This window comes from Pristis pectinata, chromosome 12 (genome assembly GCF_009764475.1).
Source record: "Pristis pectinata isolate sPriPec2 chromosome 12, sPriPec2.1.pri, whole genome shotgun sequence".
NCBI lineage: Eukaryota > Metazoa > Chordata > Chondrichthyes > Rhinopristiformes > Pristidae > Pristis > Pristis pectinata.
Window position 1 is genome coordinate 16354087 of NC_067416.1, and position 9093 is coordinate 16363179.

Consider the following 9093-nt stretch of genomic DNA (forward strand, 5'->3'; position numbering starts at 1 on the left):
CTGTTCTTCTTTCAGATTTTCAACATTTGCAGTTTGCCATTTCTGTTTAAAAAGTGTGTTTTTCAAGTAATGGAGAAGTTGTAAGATTTATAGCTAACTGCACCTCAGTTGTGAGGGATTCACAACTGAGGTGTTTGAGTTAAATGATGGATATACTCAATAGATAATCAGATGCATACTAGGAGTTAGCCCAGTACAAAGACAAGTTTAATGCAGCAATTGACACTATCAGACAACCTGAATGTCCTGAAGCATTTAAATAAAAATAAATGAGAAATGTATTAAATGGTCACAGAGCATTCACCCTTGAGTTCTTTGGTCACTGTTCAGAAAGCATTGCACAGCAAGCAACTTGCATTTTTTAGAACAGTCTGCCGTGAATATCATTAGAAAAATGATATCTTTAATTTTAATCACTGCCCCAAATGCCAAATTGCAGAACACATACATATTTACCAGAAAGCTGCCAGGGACAAAGTATTTCAGCTATGTGGTTTTACTCAGAGCAAAGAAATTTCAGGTGAGATTTGAAAGAGTTCAATGATTTGGAGAGAGAGACCAACAAGAATTGATTTCAAGAGCATGAGACTTGGTAACCCAAGGGCTCAAATTTTAAGATAATTTGCAGAAGAACCAGAGGCAACACAAGGAAAGCTTTTATTTAAAAGAAAGCACAACAAAGTGATACGAACTATACAGCACTGCTTAGGAAGGTAGTGGAAACAGATTCAATAGTAACTTTCAAAAGGAAATCCAATCGATAAATGATGAGGAAGAAATTTTAGGCCAATGCGAAATGAACAGGAAAATGGGGCAAACTGTAAAGTGCATTCAAAGAGCTGACAAAGACACACTGGTCAAATGGATCCCTCCTGTGTTGCAATATTTCATAATCCAAGTGGACAGAAGGTGAATTTTATAACAGAATTGTCAACTACTGCTTTAGGGGAAAGAGGGCACAAAATTAGTTTTATGAATGGAGTGGAATGAGACCTAAGAGGCCCAACAGACTTGATGCTCATCTGGCACTGCATATTCTCCAACAATGTGTTAAACAGTGCAGATTGAAGCTAGAGGAAATAATGGTTTCTCTTCTGTCGAGTGTGAAAGGTGATGTCCTTATTATTAAACCCACAATGTGCTTACTACTCATTTAGACTATGTAGTGCTTTGCTTGGCCTACACCTCATACAGTGTTCATTTCTGGCTAAGGCATTCAAATACTGCAGTCAATTCATAAAAGAGCAACAAGACTAATTTCTAAAGTTGGGAACATACAAGGAAGAGACTGGAAGAAGAGTTGTTCTTATTTGAAAAGGTGGAGGAAACATGAGGTGATCTTATAAAAATACAGCATATAGGAAGGTAAACAGTATGGAAATAGTGATTTGAGAAAATCTAGCAAACACAATTGTGAGAACAGAGTAAGATGGACAGCAAAGCAATAAAAGGGCAGTTTAATAATCAATAGGGTTTTCCTGCATACTAATGATATGGATTTCTTGGTAAGCTGGAGACAAAAATAATAGAACTATTAAAGAGCTGATGTCACAGCAAGGAAATTGTAGATGTTTGTCCCCCAATGTAAATCCCCAGCCTTATCTGCATTTATCTTATGAACCTGGGATGTTACTGTGCCTCATTCCTTGGTCACGGATTCATTAGATAAACACACTAAGCTAACAGAGAAAGAGGCAAATGCTTAGAGCCTATTTCCAGAACCAAGATGGATCTCAACTCTTATACATAGATCTCATAATGCCAAATATAACTTCATAGACATAAATGGATGTTATTTAAAGCTTGCTAATGTACAATTGACTTGGTAATACACAAGGTTATCTACAATACACATGTATAAACAGACATTCAGAATCAGGTTTATTATCACTGACACATGACATGAAATTTGTTGTTTTGCGGCAGCAGTACAGTGCAAGACATAAAAATTACAATGTTACCAGTAAATAAATAAATTAAGTGCAAAAGAGGAATAACGAGGTAGAAGTCATGGGTTCATGGACCGTTCAGAAATCTGATGGCGGAGGGGAAGAAGCTGTCCCTGAAATGTTGAGTGTGGGTCTTCAGGCTCTTGTACCTCCTCCCCGATGTAGTAACGTGAAGAGGGCATGACCAGATGGTGAGGGTCCTTAATGATGGATGCTGCCTTCTTGAGGTGCCACCTCAAAGGCAGGGAGGATTGTGCCCGTGATGGAGCTGGCTGAGTCTACAACCCTCTTGCAATCCTGCACTTTGGAACCTCCATACCAGATGGTGATGCAACCAGTCAGGATGCTCTCCACCGTTCATCTGTAGAAATTTGAAAGAGTCTTTGGTGACGTACCAAATCTCCTCAAATTCCTAATGAAGTAGAGCCACTGGTGTACCTCCTTCGTAATTGCATCAATGTGTTGGGCCCAAGATAGATCCCCTGAGATGTTGACGCCCAGGAACTTGAAGCTGCTCACCCTTTCCACCACTGACCCCTTAATGAAGACTGATGTGTGTTCTCCCGACTGCCCCTTCCTGAAGTCCACAATCAATTTCTTGGTCTTGCTGATGTGGAGTGCGAGGTTGTTGTTGCAACACCACTCAACAGCTGATCTCTCTCACCTGTACGCTCCTTCATCGCCATCTGAGATTTTGCTAACAACAGTTGTGTCTTCAGTGAATTTAGAGATATAGATGAATTTATAGATTTATACATGGAATTCATAGATTTCACATAAAATATTCCATGCAATGCAAGTTAGGCACTATTCAAATCAAAGTTTAACTTTTACAGCTTCAATGTACACATTTCTCTCCATTTCTGGAAAAGCTGATGCAATGGAAGGCTCATTCAAAAGGTCAGGAGATATGGGATCCAGGGAAACTTGACTGTGTGGAATCAGAATTGGCTCACTCATAGAAGACAGAGGGTGGTGGTAGATGGAGCATATTCTGCCTGGAGGTCAGTGACCAGTGGTGTTCCGCAGGGATCTGTTCTGGGACCCCTGCTCTTTGTGATTTTTATAAATGACTTGGATGGGGATGTGGAAGGGTGGGTTAGTAAGTTTGCTGATGATACAAAGGTTGCTGGTGTTTGAAAGTTGCTGTAGATTAGAGCAGGATATTGATAGAATGCAGACCTGGGCCGAGAAGTGGCAGATGGAGTTCAACCCGGATAAGTGTGAAGTGATACACTTTGGGAGATCGAATTTGAAAGCAGAATACAAGGTTAATGGCAGGACTCTTAGCAGTGTGGAGGAACAGAGAGATCTTGGGGTCCACGTCCATAGATCCCTCAAGGTTGCCATGAAGGTCGATAGGGTTGTTAAGAAGGCGTATGGTGTGTTGACCTTCATTAGTCGGGGTATTGAGTTTAAGAGCTGTGAGGTAATGTTGCAGCGCTATAGAACTCTGGTTAGACCACAGTTGGAGTATTGTGTTCAGTTTTGGTCGCTTCATTATAGGAAGGATGTGGAAGCTTTAGAGAGGGTGCAGAGGAGATTTACCAGGATGCTGCCTGGATTGGAGAACATGTCTTTTGAGGATAGGCTAAGTGAGCTAGGGCTTTTCTCTTTGGAGCGAAGGAGGATAAGGGGTGACTTGATTGAGGTGTACGAGATGATAAGAGGCATAGATTGAGTGGATAGTCAGAGACTTTTTCCCAGGGCGACAATGGCTAACACGAGGGGGCAAAAATTTTAAGGTGATTGGAGGAAGATACAAGGGGATGAGGGGGATGTTAGGGGTAGGTTTTTTTTTTACACAGAGAGTGGTGGGTGCATGGAACGCACCGCTGGCAGAGGTTGTGGGAGCAGCTACATTAGGGACATTTAAGAGACTCTTAGATAGATACATGAATGATAGAGAAATGGAGGGCTATGTGGGAGGGAAGGGTTAGATAGGCACAACATTGTGGGCCAAAGGGCCTGTACTGTGCTGTATGTTCTATGTAATGTCTATTTGCATTTGGAGAACTAATAAAGCCAACCCATGAAAATGCAAAATTTGCAATAAAGCTCTGAATTTCACAATGTAACCAATTATTAAAATGCAACACATACATGTGTAGTTTAGAGACAATTTATCTTTTTAGGAATCACACAATGCCAGTAATTTATAGAAGTGTGAAAGTAATAGCCAGCACATTTGGAAATGTGTCATAAACAGTATGTTGAGTTTGCACCAGAGAAAGCACATCAGTGACTCTGTGGCAACTTAAAGTAAATTTTCTCTTTAAGCCTCTTTTCTCTTTAATTATTTGTGTCAACATATCGTCTCCAGAAATAAATACCGGCTCTATCCTGGATAAAATGAAAATGATATATATACTAAATGGTTATTTCATTTTATGCAATATCACTGTCAGCACAGAAAGGACAATCATTTTTCTGAGCTTCTAGGATATGTCATTAAAAATATTGTTTAGTTTTTCGTTCAATGACATATCAGCTGTGCCAAAAAAGTAACCACTACTACAAAAGAGCCTTCAAAACAATCCTTAGTTGTAGGACTAACATACTCTGCTGCACCCAACCATACTCATATACTGTTATGGTAGGACCCAGGTCGCAGACATTGATAAGTAAGTTTTATCCACAACTCTGAAAATACACAAAAGTCACTCGATATGGTAACCATACCTCCATAGTATTGCAAATAATGGCATCAAAAGCACTTAAGACTGATAAGAAATATTTACTAAAAGTGGAGAATGAGAGGAAACTAGTCCTGCCATTCATGGGAACAAATGTATGTGTGTACCTTTTGAACTTAATAACACTGTGGAAGCTTGTTCATACGTAGGGTCTATAGGTCAGATGTTCTTAGCCTGACGATGGCCTGTATATGCTGCAACTCAGAAACTGCTTCCAAAAAGGGAATATTTAGCAACCATGGGGGTTTTAAAAAGAGGGACATCACTTTTCACATTAAATTTCAATCCAATTTAATCCATTGTTGGAGAACTCCAAATGTTTACAAGCAATTGAAATCAACATGTCAGCCCTTTCACTGTAAAGCTCAAGATTTTCATTCTTTCCAGTTGTTTAAAAAGCTAATGTGTTAGAAACTTAAAGCACATCCTAAATCTTTAAGCTTAGCCATGCAGAAATCACATGATTACTTTAATTCATTGCATTATTTGTACACGTTTCCTCAATGTTTACATAGCGGTATCCTCTACTTAAGTATCTGTTTCAAAAGTAACCACAATTTAAAAAGGATCGCTCTCCATAAGTATTGACTCCGAGTACTGATTCTAAAGCAGATATCTTTGCAAATCTGCAATTCATTCCACAGTAAAATGGTCACGTGATGGCGGAAGGCGCAAAAAACCTGGGCCTATATGCGTGATTGACAGGGGTATGAGCCAATCACCTCCATGCTTTGGTGGGACGCGTACCTTTACCAAATGTTCTTTTCACTGGCACCACTAGCGTTGCAGCTTTTATTTATTCGGACATCATTCTAGTAAGTAAACTTTTCAGTGATCTTGAAACCATGATAAGTCTGTTTCGAGTCCAAGACCCATTTGTTTAACCGGGCGTTACAAGTTCTGCATGGGATTTCGTAATACTCTCAATTCCGAACGTAGAAAATGATAAGGGCCAAAAGCTATAATCTGGGTTTTTCCAATGACTTTTGTTTGGGCGCGAAGGGAGAGGGAACAAGTCCAGCTAACAGAATCTGGGTTGCAATAAACTTATTGTTTTCCTTTAAAAAAGTAGTCCAGTACTTTCACTTTGCCATACATGGCCATTAAAGCGGCCACAAATATCCTGAAATGTGGACAAAAACAAAAGGACGCAGCTCAGTCTAGCATAGTGATAATACAAGGCCGTAGTCTTGTGGCTTTAAGAATTTCCGAGCAACTCAAGCACAACAATAAGAAATCAGGCTAAACACAGGAGAAAAAATAGTAAAGTTTTCGCAGTACCTTCGTCTAAACCGTTTAGGAGCAGCGCAGAGTGCAAGGGCAGACACAAAAACTTTGTTCCTGGTTTGGCTGTTGTCGCTGAAATTGATACAAATTGTATGGGACGTCGAGAGATGAGGAAGCGGCTGAACTGAAACTGACAAACTGCAGTTCCGCCCCTGCCTACAGCTCAACAAGCCCCAGGTTTCACAACTTAATCTTCTCTAAGAAAACGTCGGCGGAAACTTAGAACGTGGTCCAATTTCAAGATTTTATGGCAGTATCTCTTGAGCTCGGAGCTAATTTGAAGAATATTTTTCTAAAAAATAGAAATTAAATCTTCTTGACATTCTCTGCAAAGAATGGCCGGGAAAAAATTTCTATCATAGCCCCCCAAAATCACTACGCAAAAGATGTATTTCACTGTGTGTTTCGATGTACATGTGACTAATAAAGATCTTATCTTAGATATCCTCAGTCTGGGCTAGATCATTAAACCTCAAATTACTACCTTGAGAAACTACATCTTTTTATTTGCCACCAGGAATAAGGGGAAAATAAAAATGTCTCTCAGAGAACATGGTGCATTTCCTGTCTGGTTCTGCACGGGAAATTTTTCTGGTCATTCAGAAAGCTAGCGTTTTGTTTGTCTATTTGCGCCTTTAATTTATAATAGCTGGAGAAATCAATCAGAAAGCTCCGCAAATGTTCTTGAACAAAATGTCCAACGGGGTTTTGCTGGACTTTTTACCAATGTCCCGAGGAGATGTCTGATCCAGGCTTGGACCCGGGAGCAGGGATGGCCAAACTATTGCCCTGGGGTGAGGTCATAAACTGAAGCATGTTTTCAGACAACATACAAAGAGGCTATGTGGCCCATCAAACCAGCTCTCAGGGTAATCCCATCAACCTCATCCCCCACTTACTTCTCTGTAACCTATTCTCTCCTACATGCCCATCATCACCACACTGATTTCCCTACCACATACCTACAGTAGGGACTATATACAGTGGCCAATTAACTTACCTATGAGCATGTTGTTGGGATGTGGAAGGAAACTCACACAATGTGCAAACTCCACACAATTAACGCCAGAGATCAGGATTGAACCTGGGTTGTTGAAGCTGTGAGTCAGAAGCGCTACTTATTATTCCACACTGCAGACCTGCATATCTGGAAACGGAATTCCATCACAGGCCTGTCACTGCCTTCCATCCAGTCCATCTTCAATAGTGTGTTGCATCAGGAAGGCTATCAATATCGTCAAGGGCGCAGGCCACCCTGGCTATTCCCTTTTCTCTCTTCCACCTCCCGGGACAAGGTACAGGAGCTTGAAAGCCCGGATGACCAGACTCAAGAACGGCTTCTTCCCCACTGCTGAACCAATCCCCTCCTTCACATCCCCTTCCCGGTGGTGCTGCCATATCCACGAACCCTTAATTCTACCTCTTCCATTATTGTCACTTTAGCATTTGCGTTTGCACTACTATACTTTGCACTATTCTGTTGCTTTACACTTGTCACTATATTTATTGTTGTATTAATTATTGCTAAATAGCCAAAGAAAACGCTAGCTTCCTGAATGACCAGAAAAATATCCTGTGCAGAACCAGACAGAAAATGCACCACATTCTCTGACAGACATGTTTACTTTCCCCTTATTCCTGGTGGCAATTAATTATTACTCTGTGAGCTTCACAATGAGCATGGAATTTCATTGCACCCTGGCGTATATGACAATAAATTAATCCATTGTATGGATAATGGATTAAATTGAGAGAAGGGAAGTGGCGCACAAGATCATTGAGTAGAAGGAGACAATTTTATGGGTGTTGAAGGGCTGGAGATAGTCAGATTAAGTGAGCAGTACCAGAGGTTCCAAAATGACAAGATTACTTTTTTTATATATACATTCACAGACTGAATGTCATTGGCAGTGTTAGCATTTATCATCCATCACTCATTCCCCCTGAGATGATCAAAAAATGGCCACGGTGGTGAATCTGGAGTTATATACACCACCACGTTCCTGTTTAAATGGAAGCAAATCCAGGGCAGAGTTTTTTGAGGTTGTAACTAGTAGAATAGATAAGGATGAATCCTATGGATGTGATGTATTTGGACTTCCAGAAGGTATTTGATCAATTGCCATACAAAATAATACTATGCACAATTAGAATCAGAATCAAGTTTATTATCACTGGCTTATATGACGTGAAATTTGTTGTTTTGTGGCAGTGGTACAGTACAAAGACATAAAAGTTATTATACATTACAGAAATAAATATAGTGCAAACAAAAAGGAATAATGAGGTGGTGTGCATGGGTTCATGGACCATTCAGAAATCTGGTAGCAGAGGGGAAGAAGCTGTTTCTGAATCACTGAATGTGGGTCTTCAGGCTCCTGTACCTCCTCCCCGATGGTAGTAATGAGAAGAGTGCATGCCACAGATGGTGAAGGTTCTTAGCGATGGATGCTGCCCTCTTGAGGCACTGCCTCTTGAAGATGTCCTCAATGGTGGGGAGGGCTGTGCCCATGATGGAGCTGGCTGAGTCCACAACTTTCTGCAGCCTCCTGCGATCCTGTGCATTGGAGCCTCCATACCAGGCTGTGATGTAACCAGTCAGAATGCTCTCCACCGTACATCTATAGAAATTTGTAAGAGCACAAGGTAGGATATAAGATATTTATTTAATAGTCACATGTACATCGAAACACAGTGAAATGCATCTTTTTGTGTTACTGAGAATGTGCTGGGGGCAGCCCGCAAGTGTCGCCTCTCTTCCGACGTGAACATAGCACGTCCACAACTTCCTAACTGGTACATCTTTGGAATGTGGGAGGAAACCAGAGCACCCAGAGGAAACCCACACGGACACGGGGAGAACGTACAAACTCCTTACAGACAGTGGCAGGAATTGAACCCGGGTTGCTGGCGCTGTAATAGCGTTACGCTAACCGCTACACTGCTATGCCACCTGAATTCCTGAACGGGAGCAATAGGATTGGTTAATGGTCAGAGAGTTTAAAAACCAGGTCATTTTTCAGTGGGGAGTCAGTGACTAGTGGGATGCTGCAGGGCCTCAGATGTCACAAACTATGTCAATGATTTGGATGAGGGCACAAAATGCAAGTTTGGTAATGTGCAGGAAAAAAAAGGTGAATATTTTTTAAATGGTGGGAGAT

At 40.9% G+C, this 9093-nt stretch overlaps 1 protein-coding gene across 1 annotated transcript in view; it reads right to left on the reverse strand.

Annotated features, from left to right (window-relative positions):
• casp7 (caspase 7, apoptosis-related cysteine peptidase) overlaps nucleotides 1–6168 on the reverse strand; it is a 40372-nt gene extending 34204 nt beyond the window's left edge. Inside the window, exon 1 of the mRNA XM_052027369.1 lies at nucleotides 5927–6168. The gene's annotated coding sequence lies outside the window, so the exon portion shown is untranslated. The remainder of the gene's footprint in view (nucleotides 1–5926) is intronic.
• Between the last annotated feature and the right edge of the window lie 2925 nt (nucleotides 6169–9093).